General features: G+C 47.0%; 1 protein-coding gene across 2 annotated transcripts in view; it reads left to right on the forward strand.

Annotated features, from left to right (window-relative positions):
- Positions 1–429: 429 nt before the first annotated feature.
- SLC5A11 (solute carrier family 5 member 11) overlaps positions 430–20,898 on the forward strand; it is a 672,168-nt gene continuing 651,699 nt past the window's right edge. For both annotated transcript variants that reach the window (XM_069647357.1, XM_069647356.1), the window contains exon 1: positions 430–562. The gene's annotated coding sequence lies outside the window, so the exon portion shown is untranslated. The remainder of the gene's footprint in view (positions 563–20,898) is intronic.

The following is a 20,898-nucleotide window of genomic DNA, read 5'->3' on the forward strand; positions in this document are numbered from 1 at the left end:
TTGAGGCGAGGGGTGGGCCACTTTTTTGTTGTTGTCCGGGCCTATTTCTTGTCCCAGTCCGACCCTGTCTGGCATGTAAGCTGTTCAATGGGGTTGGGGGCGCTACCAAGAAAATAACCAACACTGTGGGTAGTAGAAGCCCCTGGTGACAACCGACCTCCCCTGGCTGACACTGCGCCTGGCTTATCTGAAGAGGAATTATGAATTGAAAGAGGGCAGCAATCAACAACAGGTATGACTCATTCAACGCTGTCAGTCCTGGGACACCTTTTGCTCACACAGGTATCACTGCTCGTAAATCCCTTCTGAGCACGGGCTACAGCGAGTGGCATTTCGTCACCTCTTAAAGGCTCGAAGTGCCGTGGAGTTTGACCTGCTGCCAACCTCCTGGGTGTTTCATAAACTACACTCTGTGAGCAGTTAGACATTGCGAGGGACATGCTGGGGAGGTTGCCCCGACACCCACACTCTCCTGTTGATCTGGAAGGAGAGGTGGAAAGGAGAGGCGACCCTACAAGCTACCTGTGTGCCCAAGAAACGACCGGCAGCCTGGGAGGCGAAGGTAGGCTGTCTTCTCACTCTCAACTCACGTGGGACTTAAAAGGCCCCTGTCAATGCACAGTCCGCAAAGATGTAAAGCGCTTAAGAAAGGGGAGAGGCGGGGGAGGCGCTATGTGTCAGTCATCTCTTCGGTTGACTACACGGGTCAGAGAGTCTGTTGCATGATTTCAAAGGCAATGACTGGGCACCGACACCCGTGTGTTTTGAAAGTGACATTGCAAATCAAATGCTGCACGGCAGACACTGTGTATGCCTCATTCCCAGAGTGGCGGTTAAATACATCACATTTTTAAAATACCATCTAATTATAATTTGGGATTCCATGTGGTCCCAACTGATAATTAGGTGGTATTTTAAAAATGGGAGATACCTAAAATACCAAATGTGTATCACTATTGCTACCATACGCCTAATGGAGCCAGCCGTTCAGCCGTTACTCCACGCCACGATGCTGGTTTTGGATACGCATGCCTGCGCTCGTGAAGGCGTTTAATGGAAAACTACCAGACGCTCGCAGGGACGGCGAGGCAGCACGACACCCAAGCATTCAATCAAAAGCCATCCCTCACAGCCTGGGGGCCTTCAAGCAGCTCCACCTACAGGGATCCCAAATCAAAACCTTTCCCAAAATCTTCTAGGACTAGAGATGGAGCAGTAAACGATTCCTCCCTTGAATATTAAGGGGGAAAGATCTAGCATGGCTCCAGCGTTTTTGTTGCAGTTTAAAAAAAATAATCAAATTTGCCCGTTATGCCCCCCCCCTGCCCTCCTAGTGTACCAAGTCGCAGCTCACATGCTCAGAATTACAGAGGGCATTTAATAGGAGACATTCGGAACTGGGATCATGCGATTACTGCACCGATGTTACTGCGACAGCCGAAAATGACTATTTTGTGGGGGATAGGTACAGTCAATAATTCATTTGGGCGGGAGTAGGGAGAGGTGCGAGGGTCTCCCCAACATATATATTTGCGGTGAAACGAGGGTACAACATTTATTAACAATCGACATTTTCGCCTGTTGCAGTAATTTTCCATATCGGGCTGTGGGGCATAAGACCAGGATTTAGATCCTCTGGCCGGGGTGGGGCTACAGTGCTTCCCTGCAGGGCTGCAGGGTTGTGCTATGCCTGACAAACTCTATACACAGTAAGTCATTGCTTTGCTGGCCTCCTTATCAACAATGTCTCCAATAGGCTTTTAAAGTAATTGTGATTCTCTGCCTAATGAACATTCAAACATAACCAGCATTGTTTTCTCTAGTGGAACGTTTACAAGACTACGCCGAAGAAGCGCCTCCTTTTCTTGGATGAGTACCCGGGCTGCCTGTTCGTATTAATCCCTCTTCATCGTCGCCATGCTGCCCGGTCACCAGTGCATTGATGAGAATACAGCAGACGGCCATTTTGTACTATGTGCACGTTTTGGTCAGTCAGACATAGGAGACGGAAAAGAGGTCATATGTGTAACCATGTACATGTTATTAATGGACAAAAGGCATCTCCTGTCCCTGCTTCTGAGGGGGTGGTTTTCCTCTTCTACTGAAGAAAATAACCAAACGGTTCTCTTCAGGATGTCGTACAATACCAAAAAACGAACGTAAAGTAACGTAAACTCTACCAGCAAGGGATTCTCTCTGAACTATGTAAATGAGGTTGGTTTCTGACCCCCTCACCCAAATAGCTCTTGGGCCTCTCTACGGCCACGTGCCTGATTATACAGTGACCTGGTTCAGAATATCTTTGAAGTCTTCCTCTTTCTCTGGCGGTGCTTGATCCTAATTCCCACCCAAATGGCTTTCTATCTTCTCCCAGTCTGGCAGGTTGTGCAGTTCCTACCTCAGGTGTGCCCCATTTCACAGTATTAATTCCCTCCTCCTCTGGGAACAGTCTCTGTTCCTTTGGGTTAGCCTGTAATCTCTCAGCCCTGTACTATATTGCCTTTCACGCCATCTTGGGGAACCGGTTCCTTCTCCCTTCTTGGGGGATGTTTTGTTCCCACCTTGCCTTGGGATCCTGCTTCTTGCTCCCCACCTTGGTGTTCAACTTCTCATACCCCGTCTTGAATTCTCAGGCTTTCGTCCCCTGCTTGGGGTATTCCCTCTCTCTCCTCATCTTGATGCTGGCGCCTTTGGATTCGTAACCCAGTGTGGAGTTTCTTCTCCCTCACCCTGGTTTGGGGTTGCTTGATTCTCAATCACTGCGTGGCATACTTTCTATGTCACCATGGCTTAGGGCTGCTTTTCTCTTTCCCTGACTTGCGACACTTCCTCTCTCACCCTGGCATGGGGTTGCTTGGTCCTCACCCTCTTGTGGGTTATCTCATATCTTAGCCCGGATTGGGTTACCTGGCCCATTGGCCCTTCTTAGGTTATCCATTTTCTCTCCCCATCATCGGGTATCTCACTTCCAGCCCCGCTTGGGCTATTTGTTTGTTTGTTTATTTATCTAGTATAGCACTCCAGACCCAGGGGTAAATGGGCGCTTAGAACTTTGGCTTCTCAACCCACCTAGAAGTATTAGCTCTCTCACCCCCTGATAAGGTATCTCGTTTCTCAGCATGGGGTGGGCTATGTGGCTTCTCAGCCATTCTAGGATTCTCAATTCTTTCACCCCCTCATGAGGTATCTCGGTTCTCAGCCCGGCGTGGGCTATGTGGATTCTCAGCCCTTCTACGATTCTCAATTCTTTCACTCCCTCATGAGGTATCTCGGTTCTCAGCCCGGCGTGGGCTATGTGGCTTCTCAGTGCTTCTAGGATTCTCAATTCGTTTACCCCCTCATGAGGTATCTTGGTTCTCAGCCCGGCGTGGGCTATGTGGCTTCTCAGCCCTTCTAGGATTCTCAATTCTTTTACCCCCTCATGAGGTATCTTGGTTCTCAGCCCGGCGTGGGCTATGTGGCTTCTCAGCCCTTCTAGGATTCTCAATTCTTTTACCCCCTCATGAGGTATCTTGGTTCTCAGCCCGGCGTGGGCTATGTGGCTTCTCAGCCCTTCTAGAATTCTCAATTCTTTACCCCCCTCATGAGGTATCTTGGTTCTCAGCCCGACATGGGCTATGTGCCTTCTCAGCCCTTCTAGGATTTTCAATTCTTTCACCCCCTCGTGAGGTATCTCGGTTCTCAGCCTGGCGTGGGCTATGTGGATTCTCAGCCCTTCTAGGATTTTCAGTTCTTTCACTTCCTTGAAGGTGTACCTCGATTCTCAGCCCAGTGTGGGCTTTGTGGCTCCTCAGCCCTTCTGGGATTCTCAGTTCTTCCATCTTGAGGCCTTACCCACTCCTCAGTCTATGCTGCATACCTGGTTCTCGGTGGCAGTGCTCGTTGGGGGAGACGGTCCCTCTGGCCAGCGTGGAACCGCAACTCCAAATTCTTTCTGGTCCTCTTTGTCTGGTTTCTTACATCGCTTCCTCTCGTCTCCTACTGACAGGACATCAGTGCCAGTTATGGGGGACACTGGTATGCTGCTTCTGAGGCACCTTCGCCTCGTTTCTGTTCTGCAGCTTTGAGCTCCCCGGGCTCCCTGTCTTCTTGGAAGTTGCATTATATATACTAAAGGGAGTATCCCTCCTGCTGATGGCTGGGGCAACATTTACTGACATCAACCTAAGAGCGCCAACATCAGAACACATTTCTTCACTATTCAAAGAATTAACACCAAAACACAATGTTTGTGTATACAAATAATTTACTAGAAGCATTTCTGTATGGAACAGGACAGTTTATATCAATTAGACTGTAGATAACAATCCCAAAGTGCTCAATCAGAAAAAAAGAAAGAAAAAGTTGAGAAAAAGAATAACGCTCCACTTCCCCCATCGTGACTTTGAATCAAAAAATGAACGTGTAATGAACACAAGGATGTTTTTGAAATCACTAGATAGCTTCAATAATTCCCAATAGATAAATCAGTATCTACCGGATCATAGTCAACAATGCATTATAAATGTTCACTTCTGCATGAATCTTTGCATTTCATTCTGAGAAAAATAAAGGACACCAATGTCCAAAACATCACATCTTAAGTGTGTTGCACCATGCATTTACATGTTCACTAGTTTATGAACTCGAGGATTGAATCCTATGAGGAACACCCTATTTATATGGGGGCGTTCACTGTTCAAATCATTAGGTCTATATTAAGGGCCATTTCATGGGTCGACATCTCTGTGAGGCTTTTTAACAACAGATGTTAGGGTATTGCCCCCTATATAGGTGCATGTTCAGAGGCGCTTCAGCAAGATATTTGTCACTCCGCGCCTTCGTCAGGATGACAGGAAGAAGGTTGAACCTGCACGTAAAGCACATGATATCAACATTAGTGTGATGTGATCCTCACTGAAAGCCCTGATCTCCATAGATCGGTTTCTGTTCAATAACCATATCTGGAAAGTCGTGACATGTCCGCAACCAATGCCTGGATGGGTGAATGCAAGAATTCAAAAGCTTTCTTGCTCAAGTGAGAGGAAGTGAAGTTTAAGCTTCCCATGCTGAGTAGGAGATCTGCAATACAAGGCATACACTCCTATTGGTAAGCCCTACTTGATATCATTATGGTCACTAAAAGCAAGTTATTTTGTTCTCACCCAATGCGGGATAAGTCGCTCAACTCTGTGTGTATGGCGGGCGTTTTTCATACTACGCCGTTGCGGTCAGCTTTTTCTCTGTGGATCCACTCGTAGTCAAAACTGCAGGGAGCCACCAAGAGTATTTCATGTATGGGTTCCTGGAAGTTGCATGGGCTTCTGTATACCTCTGAGAAAGGTTGAGTATAGGTGCACACCTCTGGTTCAATACAGATTGTTAGGTAGTTTGAAGTTGTATTCAGATCATTTTAGGTGCTGGGGAGGAACTGGCGTCATGGCACAAAACCCCGACACATAAAACGAAAAAAGAAAATAGACAAAATTATACAATGTATCATTTTGTCTATTGACATTTCTTTTTATGAAGTATTACTCCTTAAACATTCTGTTGATGTATAAAAATAACAGTGTTGGACTTGATCCAAACAGCCAAAAGTGTGCAGGGGACGGGAGGATTCCTAGGTTGAATCCTTTTCTTTTTTCGCTTCTGTATACCTCTGCCCACGTCGTCTGCATGGCGCTGCCTCCTGGCTCCTGAGAGGAAGACGTTCCCTACTCAGCACTGCTCTGCTGGCATGCCTCTCTGGACCTGTGGCTGGTTCTCGCCACTTGTGTCGGCGTCCCAGGACCTTTATATTCCTGCCTGCAATGACATGGGAGAATCCATTGGTTCCATTCCTCATGCAAGGACGGCAACAGCAACGGGTCAGAAACCAAACCATCCACTTTTAAAGGGCTCTGTACTTTACTGCCCTGATCAAATCCCATGTAGCCAACACATAGCTGGGATTCGTTATTAAAGGGAGGTGGAATAAACCCCCTGCTTGCAGATTCCTTGCCCCCCCTACCCACCCAGTCGGATCCTGTCGGCTAGTAGGTGTTAAGCGTAGCAGGCTCCCCTTCCTAGGCTCAAAGGCTATGGCTCCCCGTGGGGGATTAGGGACAAATGATGGATTCGTCACAACATGCTCCCAATGTTTATCATGTAATATCTTTGTAATTATTGTATGACTGTGCCACCCCCTCTTGCTATCTTAGTGCCCCCAGTACGAAACCTGGGTAATATATCTGTCCTTGCACCGCATTTACTTAAGTACGATCCAATTCCTGAGACTGCCAGGCAGCCAATGCGCGAAGTTTCAAAACCTCTTTGCAAAGCGCTTCCCTCTATCCAAAAATACAAAAAACACAAACACAAGATGAAAGACAATTCATGTCATTTTAGTGCTGTAACTTGAAAGTGACACCAATTTTATGTCTGTAACTGGCCGAGGCACAACAACATTTCTATTGAGGCGCATTTAAATGGAGGTGCTGAGCACTAATTTAGACTTTTCAAGCTTTTAATTTCTGTAAAGCAACACCAAAATTCTCCAAGTCTGATTATTTTGACTACTCAGTCCTCGTGTTGCAAATCCACTTACGGATGGTGATGCCGCAATGTTTCTCAATTTGCAGTTTGTCCCAGACGTGAGTCTCTTAGCAAGGGCAGGTCTTGAGACTGGAGAGGGCCCAAACCCACCAGGAATCAGACCCTCCACCCCAGTGCAAACCGGGAGCTTGCAATGTAGTGTGGCGCATGACTAATGGTAGGGGGCGGCTAATGGTAGGGGACGCAACACAATGACATCATCAATACATGCCGAGCCAGATTTTACAGGTCCGCCATATGCTATCAATGGTACCTGAATGGCAATGTGTAGGTGCGGCATCGGAGGAAACTGGCAGGACCAGACAGCGATGTACCAGCCAGCGAAGCCGCGCGGCAGTGCGAAAGCAAAGCTCAGTTTAATGGGTAGAACCAGCAGCCTTATCAAAGGAAAGTTGAGCGTGATGTTGGCTTTTGGAGCACATCAAGGTAGAGACCAAAGCTAGAAGATGAGGTTCTGTGAAGAGAAGTCAACAGCTACGGCCACTGAAGGAAAAGAGAAACTATGGCTCAAGGAAGGAGGCTACAACACTCACCAGACTGTCTGTGCCAAGTAGAGGCCAGGAATGGGCCACAAGGAGGCATGTGTTTGACGAGACTCAACCCTAGATGCTGCCCTGCCCTTTTAAATCCCACCAGAGTTACAGAAAGGATGTATTCCGTGAGTAAAGGGGTGGAGGCCTAGGACCAGAAGCACCACTAGAACATCAGGCAACCTACAGGGGCCGCATTATGGCATAGCATGTGTTTATTTAATAGACAGGCACAAGAGGCGTTTTCACTGGGTACACTGCCACGCCTGCCAAGCAAAGAAAGTGCACCTACTAACATCAATTGACATATAACTGGAGAAAACTGGAGAGCTAAATCAATACAATTACCCCCCCCTCTCCCCGCCCGCCACTTAATCTAGCGAAATAATCTGTCACAAAAAGGTGTCTTGACATGGATTTAATGAAAAAAAGGTATACTGCAAATCCAAATAAATCACTGTTCATGAATATAAAAGCAAATATGATACGTGTAAACATGGAACATAATTTCAAATTACAGAAAGAATGCAATATGTTAGTACAAAAGAGAATTGTTGCAAAATTCCATACTTGTTAATTCTAAGAGGAAATTAGTCATTAGATGTGAAACCCCTGTTAAGAGCTAAAGAATGTTTACATCATCGTCAGGACTGCATTGAAGACTGGAAAAGACACCAATCAATCCTTTTCCTTCCTGATCAGATGACTCTCTCCAACCGCTACTGAAATACCTCTTATACAATAACAACATGTTGAAAAGGGAATCGTCGGCATATGTTTCAACGTAATGAAGGTGCCATGCAACCGCTCCTTCTGCTCTTCTTCAGGACGTTGTGTATTCAGCATACAGAGAGGGCCTAGTAGGAGGTAGCATTGAGGAATCCCTGTATTTAGTAAAGAACTTCATCAGCACCTATTTATTAAAAAAAACCTATTAAAAAACAGCCACCAGGACAAATAATATCCCTGCCCAAACAAAGCCTTTCGGCGTGGCTGGCCGGTCAGTGCAGAGCGCAAGAGTGCACGAGTGGGTTTGAAGAGACAGCAACGCCGAAAGGCTTCATTTAGGTAGGCATGATTTGGCCTGTTTTCCAGAATCCTGGTTATAATTCTGCTCTTCAAACCCACTCATGTGCACTTGTGCTCTGCGCTATTGCAGGAATGCAGTTTTGAAACTCCAGGCAGCCTGGTCTTATGTATTTAACTTTTGATAACTATTGATGTTTAATATACACCTCTGTGCTATCGCAGATATATCCATGTTGGAGCCTCCATTTTATTAACGCTGGTTTGAACCTCACTTTCGCACTAGATCAGAAATCAGGCTCTCCCTATCTATTTATCTTTTGGTGCGTCTTTATTAATTCCCTAGCCTTGATAAAGACCCAGGAGGGGTCGAAACACGTGGTGGCTGTAATACTTGTTACCACATAAAATTGTCGTATACACATGCTTATTACATTAACTTTCTGTGTGACAATTAATAATTTCTTTATACCCAATGATACGGTAATTGTATGATATAAATACCGTAGTTTTTTGACACAGTGCAGTTGTGTTAGGGATACACTGTCTCCAAATCCTGGTTGGGCCTGCGGCATGAGTTCCTGGATTAGTCAATTTTCTGTGAAAAAACATGGAACGAGAAGTCGCTGGGCTAAGAAGCCTCACTTTATATGTTTCGGAATAGTGTGAAACCATTGCTAATTCAATCATCATGAATGGAGGGGGAAATAAGGGAAGTAAACATCCACTGGAAAGAATCTTACCTCCAATGTTGGGAAAACAGCAGTGAAAGAAACGTTGACCCAGTAAGAGTGATACCACAATCGAGAACTCACCACGCTAAGCACGAGGCGAAATAGCCTACCTCAATTGAACACACTCTTGTGATTATATAGTCTGAAAGGGCAATGGTATCACAATGCCTCCTGGAAAACGTATTTAGCAATAGCTCCAAGTGGCAACAAAGGAAATTGGATGCAAATAAAATGCTCTTGTGTACATTTTAAATCTGAGTAAAAATGTTTGTTTTTAGGAAAGCAGAAGAATAAAGTACTACAATCAGAAATCCCTCCATGGTTTTGCCCCATGTATCTTTCGTCCCTCCTCACTTTCTACACTCCTTCTCGTTCTCTCCGCTCTTCTAATCTCTACCTACTCTCCTCTCCACCTCCACCCTGTGCCCCTTCTCGCTTCTTTTCTTTCCAACTCCTTGCCCCTTACCACTGGAACCGCCTTCCTCTCTTCATCTGCTCTACTTCTTCCTTTACTTACTTTCGCACCTCTCTAAAATCTTATCTCTTTCATTCACCTCCTTTAAAACCCTTTTCCTCTCTTACTTCTGTTAGTACTCTCACCCACACCTCCTAGTCCTTTTCCTACTTCCCTTCCACCTCTCTCTCTCCTTTCTCTCTACTCCCTCCTTCCTTATGTCCTGTACTTTACTAATCCTCTTCTCTTCCTTCCTTCTCCCTTACTCCCTCTGCCTCCTCTCTTACTTCTGCTCTCACCTTTCCTCGTACCCATTACCTCGTCTCTCATCCTGGCCCCTCCCTTCTCTTCTTCCCTTCCATAATGTAAATTGTTTTTGTACTGCTTTCTGGTTTAATTCAATTGTTATGTAATGCTTGCTGTATATTGTTGGTTCCTCTTGTAAAGCGTTTTGGATTAAAAACGCTATATAAATACAATAAAATACAAATACAAATAGAAAGATGATTCATAGTAAACAAGAGGTTCATATTCTCGTATTGGCACCCAGTGCAAACCTCAGTGTCTTACAAAAGATGAAAGGCTATAGGAGACATGGGGAAATGTGTATCATGTAAAATACCTGCTGAGCAAATCCTTAATGTATATATACACACCCTAATATATAGCTACAAGGCTGTGTATTCACGCTGTTCAGCCAATTTGCAAGTCTAGTAACTCACTGAGGCCATCGTCTATTGCTAGAAGTAGAACAATCCAGTACCCTTCTTTCCTTGTAAGGATTCTATGTTGGCTTTCCATTGCAGAGCGCTTACTACATCGACTATTATCCATCTGAGGTCAATGCATCTATAGGGTGCCACAGTGGAATTCTCCACTGGTTTAGTTTTGGAGGTCGCAATCTAATTCTGTAATGATGTTGCCCTATACTTGTGGCCGCACATCTAGAAGTTGTTGCCTTATATACCAGGCTGCATGGACACTGTATGGCACATATCACATGTTGCCTGTTGCAATTAGATGCAAGGTTACAAAAAATGATACACATTTCCCACATTTATAGTTTCCCTTCACAGGTGGTGGTAAATACTAAGATTGGGTTATGGTTGGCTCATTCAGCTCCCTATAAAATGTTGCTGTAAATTCCATCTCCTTTCATCCATTAAATCAGTGTCAATAAGTTGTCAATTTCTAGTATTAAGATTTGACACATGATTCCTTAACTTGTTGTACGTTGTCAAATGCACCAATCATGTGCGTTCTGTACTTTTCTCCTTAGCTACAAATAGGGCCTCACAATCGGTGAATATCGTCCTTTTATGGCCTGAGAACCTACTTTTTTAGGTTAACTGCAACTCCTTAATTTATGTTTTCAAATTTTCTGCAAGTTCGTTGACGACCTGAAGGTTCCTGCAGTTTTGTGTCATTCGTAAACATTCTCAATGTATGCTTCACATTTTCAGCAAGTTTATTGAATTCTTGAGGTGCGTGCAGTTTTGTCTAATTCTCAAACATTGCCCTTAGTTTCAATTGGGAAGTGAGCCTCTTGCATGAAGGTTTAGAAAGGCCTTTCAGAAGACAACTAAACTTGGCTTTTTAACAAAGTTTATACTCCTTTGCCTTTACTTGACCTGATTTCGTGCTGTAACCAGCGCCTCGGTACCTATGGGCTAATGGCGCTTTTACAAATGCAAAAATAAAGACATAAAAAAAATTAAGTGAAGCAGACTATTCCATTTTGTGGGTCTGATGATTAAACACACATTTGGTTTGTTGTTCATCACCTTTATGTTAAGGTTCAAGTAAGCCACCTGGACCCTAGCACTTAACACAGCAGCATGTAAACCTGCATTACAGACATTTAATCATTGATGGAAATCCTGTAGCAAGTTTTCCGGACCTTGCCAAATCATGAACATATCACTGATAAAACAGTGCCAACACTGTTGGTGTAAAACGAAAGGAATGGTGTCTAGATTTAAAAATGGCTCTTCAAAGGCCCCACGATAACATTGAGTAAACTGATGGCAAATGCCTCCCATATGCATGCACTTCTGATACGAATATGGTGTAGCTCCTTAAAAAGGAAATAGTTCATAGTCATAGGTAATTCAGCTAACTGGACCAAAAAGCTAATAGGAATGGTATGTGATGTCCCATGTTTATCTTAAGAGGTCGAAACAACATCCAATTCCTCTAGTGAGGCTATGTTGGCATAGAGGATTTCTATATCAAAAATTACCAGGAAATATGCTTTACTTGTATAGCCCCCCCCATTATTTGGAGGGATCATATACGAAGAATCACAAATTCAAGATGGAATCTGTGGGGCTGAAAGAATCAACAAATATTAGACAGTGGCACCAATATTATCTTAATACCAAACAGTATTGGTCAGACAGGAGGATTGCATTGGCATGTACTTTAGGCAATACGTAGAGAGCAGGCATTCAGGGAGTCTTGATTTACTAAGAAGTGTCTTTCAGTCTAACTGATTAACCCAGATACAAAACCTTCTATGGTCACTAACTCAGTTTCCTCGGAAGTTTCAAGAATGACAATCCCCAAACCCCTATATGCAGGCCTAACCGTGAGTCGGTACTTGTGGCTCAAAGAATTTGAGTCACTCCATCCTGCGTTATTAAGGCTGTTCCTGCAGTATCATTTCTGTTGTTCTAATCTAAGTCATTGGGCCAGGGTAAAGCTGAAAGGCGCCTTCAAGCCTGCAGTAAAGCGACTACGTCTATTTTTCCTAAGAAAATTTGAAACTTCGAATTAAGAAGGAAAAAGTTAATGTGAGCTGTAGCCACAACTGATAATGAGAATTGTATGCAGGGGTGCACTACTGGTTATGATGTACTTAAATGGGATTAAGTAAGATAGTTGCAGTTTTAAAGTATTTCAGGTGCTGAAGGTAAGTGTCCCAAGCTACAGGGACACAGAATACTGAGGACATAGGGTTCTTCGAAACACTCGAAGAAATACCCGGGCACTCTTGTGGGAGTATCCATATATAACTCCAAAGATACACTCCTGAATATATATTGTATTTTTTGTGTTTATTTTGCACAAGTACAGTTAGAAAAATAAATGAAGCAAATCAAGTATATGTTAACGATTTCTGCTCACATGTAATTCTTTACATTTTCAAACAACAAAAACATCTTCAAGCAATTTTACAAATGGTCTGTGAAAATAGATAGATATGATATCTGCAATCAAAAATATATAATTTTCACTCTCTATTGATCGTTGGATCACTCCAACACATTCCTTAACAATTATGACAGCATGTAACTTTGCAAGAGTATTCCTTAATGTGGAACGATGATGTATTGTAAATGGTGCTCCTGCGGTTACTATGCGTTTTCGGGAATCAAGCTCTCCCTTCTTGGGGTAGGTACATTCTGTCTTCTTGATAGAGGATAACATAAATCAGGAATCCCGAACAAACTCATGGGTACTCAAAAATGAAAATCTGGAGATAGACTAATAGAAATACACTAACCTTGTGGGAATATTGCCTAACAATGGCAACCTTCATTATTTAAAAAAACTGTCAAAAAGAAGAAGAGAAAAGTCGATCTTTCACTAAAAAGTCTTACAGTCACTGCGGCTCATATCCACACTAATCATTATTGGCCAGAGACATTGCAATCATTTACTGAGTAGTGTGGTGATACAATGCAATACAATTGTAGTCAACCCTTCAATGAAGATCATATGTTTGCTTGAGTAATGGTGAGTAATGGTGCATACGTGTTAAGTTATTCCCTGTATATACCTAAGGGGAAGGCACTCACTGTCCAGCTAGACAATGTTCTTAACTAGATGCTGTGCATCAGATAAAGTGCTGATACTTATTCCTATGGAAAAACCGAATGAGGGTTAATATGTATTTAAGGAGATTTGAACAAAAAATAACCAGAACAGCTGAAAAGCAGTCTCCCATCCGACACTCAAGAGGCTGCTTTTCAGCTGTTCCCCATCCGGCGCTCAGCATTTGAAGGTTTGGAAGGTAAGCAAACACTAATGTACCAGTTTCTGGTTAGTTTTGTGAAAGTCTCCATAAATACATATTATTAAACCCTTGGTCGGTTTTTCCATAGGAATGGGTATCAGCACTTTTTTCTGATGCACAGTATCTAGTTAAGAAAATTGGCCAGGACACTTGTTAATTAGTGCAGAATATCTACTATGTATTATGTGGAATGGTAAACAGTACAGAATCTCTGCTATATCCCAGACAAAGGGTAGTTTATATTCTCTACTTACAATGATGCCATGGAATCAGCCCTGATACTGATTAGACAGAGCTAGTTAGCAATATGCATTGTCCTGCTAAATAGTGGAGCTTTGAGCAATTTAAAAGGACAATGGTTAAATAATGCCAAAGATCTACTAATTACCAGAGCTAAGGGGCAATCGTGCGGAGTCTCTACTATTTACTAGGATGAAGGGTAGATACTGTAGAATCTCTAATATTTACCAGGACAAACGGCAAATAGTGCATTTCTCTACTATCCTCCTTGACTCTATGGGAGGAGCTCTGAGGTTAGAAGGGAGCTGGTCAGCAGTACCCATTAGCCCTCCAGGGGAGCTACCAGTTCCCATTTAGTCTACATCTAAAGGCCAGCATAACTCTCCCGGCCAACCCACCAAAGATCATTTGGTAACTCTGTGTTCTGATAAATAGTCCTATAAGCTCAGTAAATGTTTGTTAGCGCTATCAGAAGCCAAGCAGATTGTGTATCTGCCAGCAGGTTGGTTGTTTGGTGCGTCTGGATTTGTGGTAGCAGATGCACAGTCCATGGCATAATTTAATTTCATGTATTGTACCTTTAATCGAGATAATGCCATCAGGTATACAAACAGCAATATTTGCGTTGCATACAAACAGCAATACCTAAACTCATTCTTAATTAATTCTAAAACCTAATTTCATCAAACACATAATAAAATGCTAGATATTCAAGGAGACAGCTAATATATGTACATTTTGTAAAATATCATAAATGATTAGTTATGTAAAATACATTTCTATTCCAATCTACTAAATAATCAGTTTACTACAATAAACAAGTGACTGTCTCCTTAAGTATGCTCTATGCAGATATTTGGTCACTGCGTAAACTGAAGACTCATCACCGGAGCTTCCTCATAGGGTCATAGCTTGTGCAGTGGTCCGTATTCCATAGGCCAGGAACCTAGGTTTTGGGTAAGATGTCTTGTGATCCGCATACAGTTGGCATATTACCATAAAACGAACTTCACTTTCGACTATTGTCTTGCAATAGCAACATGTATCTGTATTTACACAGATATAAATTGTGTAGTTTGTTGTATTTGATAAACTGAAAGATGACGGTAAGTATACGTCACTCTCAGGACAGATGCATATTCTGGATAGACTATATTAGAGTAGACTTTATTTCCTAGATAAAAATACTCATTTTCACTTAGGCATTCCAAGAGAAACTTGGCATGCCTACATACGCACAATGCCACACATCATTCCATCACAATGTGGAGGTGGTACCAGGCCAGCATGGGCACCCCTGCTCCGTCCTCTAGCCTTACAAATGTGACCGACACATTGGACGGGCATAACATGTCCAAGCTGTGGTTGTGTGTATGGCATGTGGAGTTGGTGGATTGTGTGTTGGCGGGGGAGAGGGAAATGATATTTCATTGCAGAGGTGGATGATTCCATGGTGAGGTATGATGAAAGGTAGTTGGGTAGAATGAAGTGGGTGCAGGGGATTGCAGGGAGGTGAATAGAGTTATTTGGAGTGTGTGGTGGTGAGGATGATGGGGATGGTTCATCAGGTGGGGATGAAGAGGGTGGCCAGAGGTTAAAGTAGACAACTGAGTGTAATTATAGGGGTAGGATGGGGTGGGTGGTAGTGAATGGGCCAGAGAAGGAGGGAAAACTGAACAGAGGGTGGAAATGGAGTTGGAAGAGGTGGGGTGGATGGCAAGGTGAGCGCAGAGAGGCCTGAATGAAGAGCTGGGATGGGGGACAGAATTCATGAATGAGATAAGGGTCCCTGTTCTCAGCACTCCACTGGATAGCAGATGCCCTTACTTAAGCAAAGGGTAGGATCTGACACCCAGGCATTTCCAGACCTCTCTGCAAAGCATCAGGACCCTTTGTCACTGGTCCATTTGGCTACCAAGACACTATGGGCCTCATTAGGACCCAGGCGGATTTCGCGGTGCTAAATGCACCGCGAAGCACGGCGGAAAGCCGTCGATAGCGCCATGGGGGTTGGCGGATTTACCGCCCCATTCCGACCTCGGCGGAGCGGTAAATCCCCAATCCCCATTCTGCCCTTCCCCATTCCCATTCTTGCCCCATAGGGTATAATGGGAGTGGGGAAGGAGTTAATTACGCCACCGTAAAATACGGTGGCGTAATTAACAACGAGGTCCCGTAGCGCCATGGTTTTCTCCGCCTGGTAAAACCAGGCGGAGAAAACCTCCATGGCGCTAAGGGAACTCGTAGTACGGCGGACGGGTCCGCCGCGATTAGCGCTGGCGGAAACCCACTCCGCCTGGGTCCTAATGAGGCCCTATATCTCCATTGCCCTATCCAGACCCTTGCCTACCCCTTCATTGTCCCATGCAAACAACATTTGGGTAACCACCTTCAGACGTCCACCTCATAGTCTCCATACAGACCTAATCAGCAGAGCCCCCATCCTGGCAACCTCAAGACAGCTCTAAGTTAGATCCTCTCTTCTCAGACTCATCCAACAACCTCCTCATTGTCCCATTTCAGACTTCCTTATTATTGCCCATTCCAGATCCCCTTCTTAATTTCCACCTCCCATTAAATCCTTATTTGCCCATTTATCACTCACTCTTTTACTCAGGACCCTCTTTATGCCTCTGCAAATGGACATTTTGTATTGCTGCCTACAGACCCCTTATTCTTTTACCTCTTCCAGAAACCTCTTCATTGCCCCCTTTAGGTACCCCACTTCACCTGCTCCATAATACACTTCATTGGCCCCTCCATACCACATCTGCACTGCCACCATCAAGTCCAATCTTTAAATTCCCATCCAGACCCACTATCCATTGCTCTCTGTATATCTCCATGTCACTGCACTTCCCCTTCACTGCCCCTAGCCAGATTCACTTTTCATGGCCCCATCAAGATTCACTCATCACTACCACCTGCATAGCCCAATTCAGATCCCCTTTCATCCTCCTGCAGACCCCATTTTCATCACTCCTAATTATATGCTCCCATCTACACCTTAGCCCCCTTTTAGACTGCTTTTCTTAGATCCGTTGAGAAAAACCCTCATTTCACCCCTATCCAGACCCTTTCTGATGAGTCATCCAAGTACAATCACTTTGCCATATTTAAAACCCTCTTCATTGACCCTTTCAGATTCAATACAAATCCCTCTTTAAAGATTCATCCAGGCACAGCTATCTTGGCCCATCCGTATCCATTCAGAAAAGCCTATAAGATTCAATCACCAAAGCCTCCATTCCAATCACCATAGCCCATAGGCCCAATCGGAATAACGTCTCTCCCCTGTGACAAAGGCCCATGATAGTGGCTTGGTGTTGGGACTGGGGTGACCCTAGATGCCAGGTGCCTCCACTCGCTAAGTTATGCAGGCCTGTCACTAGTCTTAGTATGAACCCTGGCACCAGAAACCCTAAACCCTGTGTCCATTATGCTCAAAATACCTTAAAAATCCAGGAATTCCTAAGGTTCCCTAAAACTTAGGAACAGGGGAGAGGTATAAAAGTTGGCCAGAAGCCACATTACCGGGTGACCAGAACACACAGTTGCCCTAAGAGACTGTGACAGTTTCCTTGTAATCCAGGGCAAAACAAGGGGCTGCCTCTAGCTATAGCTCTCTTGAGTCAACAAGGGATTGTGAAATCTAGCTCAGTTGCCTAAATAACCCTAGAGGTGCAGGGGCCCTTGCATGCAGTTATATGGTCACTTTTTTCCAGGTTGAAAGATATGCTAGTTATAATGCAGGCAGACCCCCTCCCAAAATGCTGAAAGGATATTTTAGTTGCCATTTAGCACAATGGAAGACTAGCTTTTGCAAGAAGGGTGATGCTTTAAAAAAGAATATAACCTTTATTATTTTTCAAACAACAATCAATAAACAATTCTCAAGGAAATATGTTACTCTACAATCTTTACCCCTGTACAATATAGAATACAATATCAGTATAAAAACAAGGATATCCACCTTTTGCATGATAGGAACTCCAAAAAACATTGGGATAATAACTGCATCTTCATATATACTATTACTTCCCATACGACCCATGGCTTACAATAACCTACTTATAACAACATATAATCATCTGATAGTATGTCATATTTGTCCAGGGATCAAAGGGAAAAAAGATTTGAAATTGCTTCTCTCTGTCAGTCATCTGATTATGGAGCCGATTCATGGAATTAATGTGCGCTGAAATTTTCAGCGCAAGCATGAGAAAGCGTGCGAATCGCAGTGCCAGTGCGAAAATCGCAGCGAAACCCGCGCACAAAGATTCATGGAAGTCTGTGCGCGAGGAAATTCCAGGATGTGTGCCAAAATTCGGCGTGGCGCACGCTGGCGCACACGTCTCCAAACAGCGTGCGCTAAGCGCACAGCGAAATCGCACATAGCGCGGCGCACACAACAAAAGTAGGAGGAACAGGGGGCGTGACACGCGGAATGGGGAACAACTTGTGAAAATGTGGGCGTCACGAGGGAAGTACAGGAAGCAAGTGCGCGGAATGCCCACACGCTCGCCTACAACACGTATTCATGGAATCGAATAGGGCAAACCAGCGCACGGGCAAAGACGCGCACAGACCTAAACACGTCCGCCACACGAAGGCAGGCGGTAGCGTCCCTGCGCATGAAAAAAATGTGCGCTAACAAAAATCACATACATACAGCTATGATGAATGTCCCATACTGTGTCCCTCTAGGACAAATGACGTGCAAAGGGGCACGCGACAAACACAGACACCTGCTGTGTGAAAAATAGCATGTGCGTGTATTTCAGGGGTGCGTGGGAAGTTTCACACACGATAGGCCTTGGGCGAGTGGGGTACGTGTATAACTGGGGTTCGCATGGAGTTTCATACGCGATTGGAACCAGGTACGTGTATGTCTGGGGTGCGCGGGAAGTTTCACACGCGAAAGGGCCTGTGCAAGTGGGGTACGTGTATTTCTGGGGTGCGCGGGAAGTTTCACACGCGAAAGGGCCTGTGCGAGTGGGGTATGTGTATTTCTGGGTTACGCGTGGAGTTACACACGCGATAGGCCCTGTGCGAGTGGGATACGTGTATTCCTGGGGCTCAGGGAAGTCTCACACGTGATTTCAGCAGGATACATGTATTTAGGGGGTGCCGGGAGTCCTACATGTGAATTGGCAGTGTGGGTCCTCCCAGGTGTTCCCTCTACACCCTCCACGGCCCCTGCAGGCAGCCCACACCACAGGAGACTACCCTGCACCCCTGGTCATGTCCCGCAGGCAGCCCATTCACCATAGGCATGCCCCCCAGCCAAGCCACATGTCACCTTGCACTACTGATCACCAAGCATGACCCCCTGCACCCCCACCCCCCAGCAGTGCAGGGCACCTGCCAGCAGGCCCCCACACATGTCCCCCAGAAGCCCCACCCCCAGCAGTCAGGGGCACCTGCCAGCAGGCCCCGATTCATGTCCCACTCATGTCCCCCTGCACCCCCACCCCCCAGCAGTCAGGGGCACCTGCCAGCAGGCCCCCACTCATGTCCCACTCATGTCCCCCTGCACCCCCACCCCCCAGCAGTCAGGGGCACCTGCCAGCAGGCCCCCACTCATGTCCCACTCATGTCCCCCTGCACCCCCACCCCCCAGCAGTCAGGGGCACCTGCCAGCAGGCCCCCACTCATGTCCCACACATGTCCCCTGCACCCCCACCCCCCAGCATTGCAGGGCACCTGCCAGCAGGCCCCCACACATGTCCCCCAGCACCCCACCTCCCAGCAGTCAGGGGCACCTGCCAGCAGGCCCCCACACATGTCCCACTCATATCCCCCAGCACCCCCACCCCCAGAAGTCAGGGGCACCTGCCAGCAGGCCCCCACACATGTCCCACACATGTCCCCCTGCACCCCCACCCCCCAGCAGTCAGGGGCACCTGCCAGAAGGCCCCCACACATGTCCCCCTGCACCCCCACCCCCCAGCAGCCAGGGGCACCTGTCAGCAGGCCCCAAACATGTCCCCCTGCACCCCTAACCCCCAGCAGTCAGGGGCACCTGCCAGCAGGCCCCGACCCATGTCCCCCAGCACCCCCACCCCCCAGCAGTCAGGGTCACCTGCCAGCAGGCCCCCACACATGTCCCCCAGCACCCCCACCCCCCAGCAGTGCAGGGCACCTGCCAGCAGGCCCCCACTCATGTCCCACTCATGTCCCCCAGCACCCCACCCCCGGCAGTCAGGGGCACCTGCCAGCAGGCCCCCACTCATGTCCCACTCATGTCCCCCAGCACCCCCACCCCCCAGCAGTCAGGGGCACCTGCCAGCAGGCCCCCACACATGTCCCCCAGCACCCCCACCCCCCAGCAGTCAGGGGCACCTGCCAGCAGGCCCCCACACATGTCCCACTCATGTCCCCCAGCACCCCCACCCCCCAGCAGTCAGGGGCACCTGCCAGCAGGCCCCCACTCATGTCCCACTCATGTCCCCCAGCACCCCCACCCCCCAGCAGCCCCCACACATGTCCCCCAGCACCCCCACCCCCCAGCAGTGCAGGGCACCTGCCAGCAGGTCCCCACACATGTCCCACTCATGTCCCCCAGCACCGCCACCCCCCAGCAGTCAGGGGCACCTGCCAGCAGGCCCCCACTCATGTCCCACACATGTCCCCCTGCACCCCCACCCCCCAGCAGTCAGGGGCACCTGCCAGCAGGCCCCCACACATGTCCCCCTGCACCCACACTCCCCAGCAGTCAGGGGCACCTGCCAACATGCCCCGACTCATGTCCCACATATGTCCCCCTGCACCCCCACCCCCCAGCAGTGCAGGGCACCTGCCAGCAGGCCCTCACACATGTCCCCCAGCACCCCCACCCCCCAGCAGTCAGGGGCACCTGCCAGCAGGCCCCCACTCATGTCCCACACATGTCCCCATGTACCCCCACCCCCAGCAGTCAGGGGCACCTGCCAGCAGGCCCCCACTCATGTCCCACACATGTCCCCTGCACCCCCACCCCCCAGCATTGCAGGGCACCTGCCAGCAGGCCCCCACACATGTCCCCCAGCACCCCACCTCCCAGCAGTCAGGGGCACCTGCCAGCAGGCCCCCACACATGTCCCACTCATATCCCCCAGCACCCCCACCCCCAGAAGTCAGGGGCACCTGCCAGCAGGCCCCCACACATGTCCCACACATGTCCCCCTGCACCCCCACCCCCCAGCAGTCAGGGGCACCTGCCAGAAGGCCCCCACACATGTCCCCCTGCACCCCCACCCCCCAGCAGCCAGGGGCACCTGTCAGCAGGCCCCAAACATGTCCCCCTGCACCCCTAACCCCCAGCAGTCAGGGGCA

Source organism: Ambystoma mexicanum, chromosome 2q (assembly GCF_040938575.1).
Source record: "Ambystoma mexicanum isolate Mex_15411 chromosome 2q, UKY_AmexF1_1, whole genome shotgun sequence".
NCBI classification, from domain to species: domain Eukaryota; kingdom Metazoa; phylum Chordata; class Amphibia; order Caudata; family Ambystomatidae; genus Ambystoma; species Ambystoma mexicanum.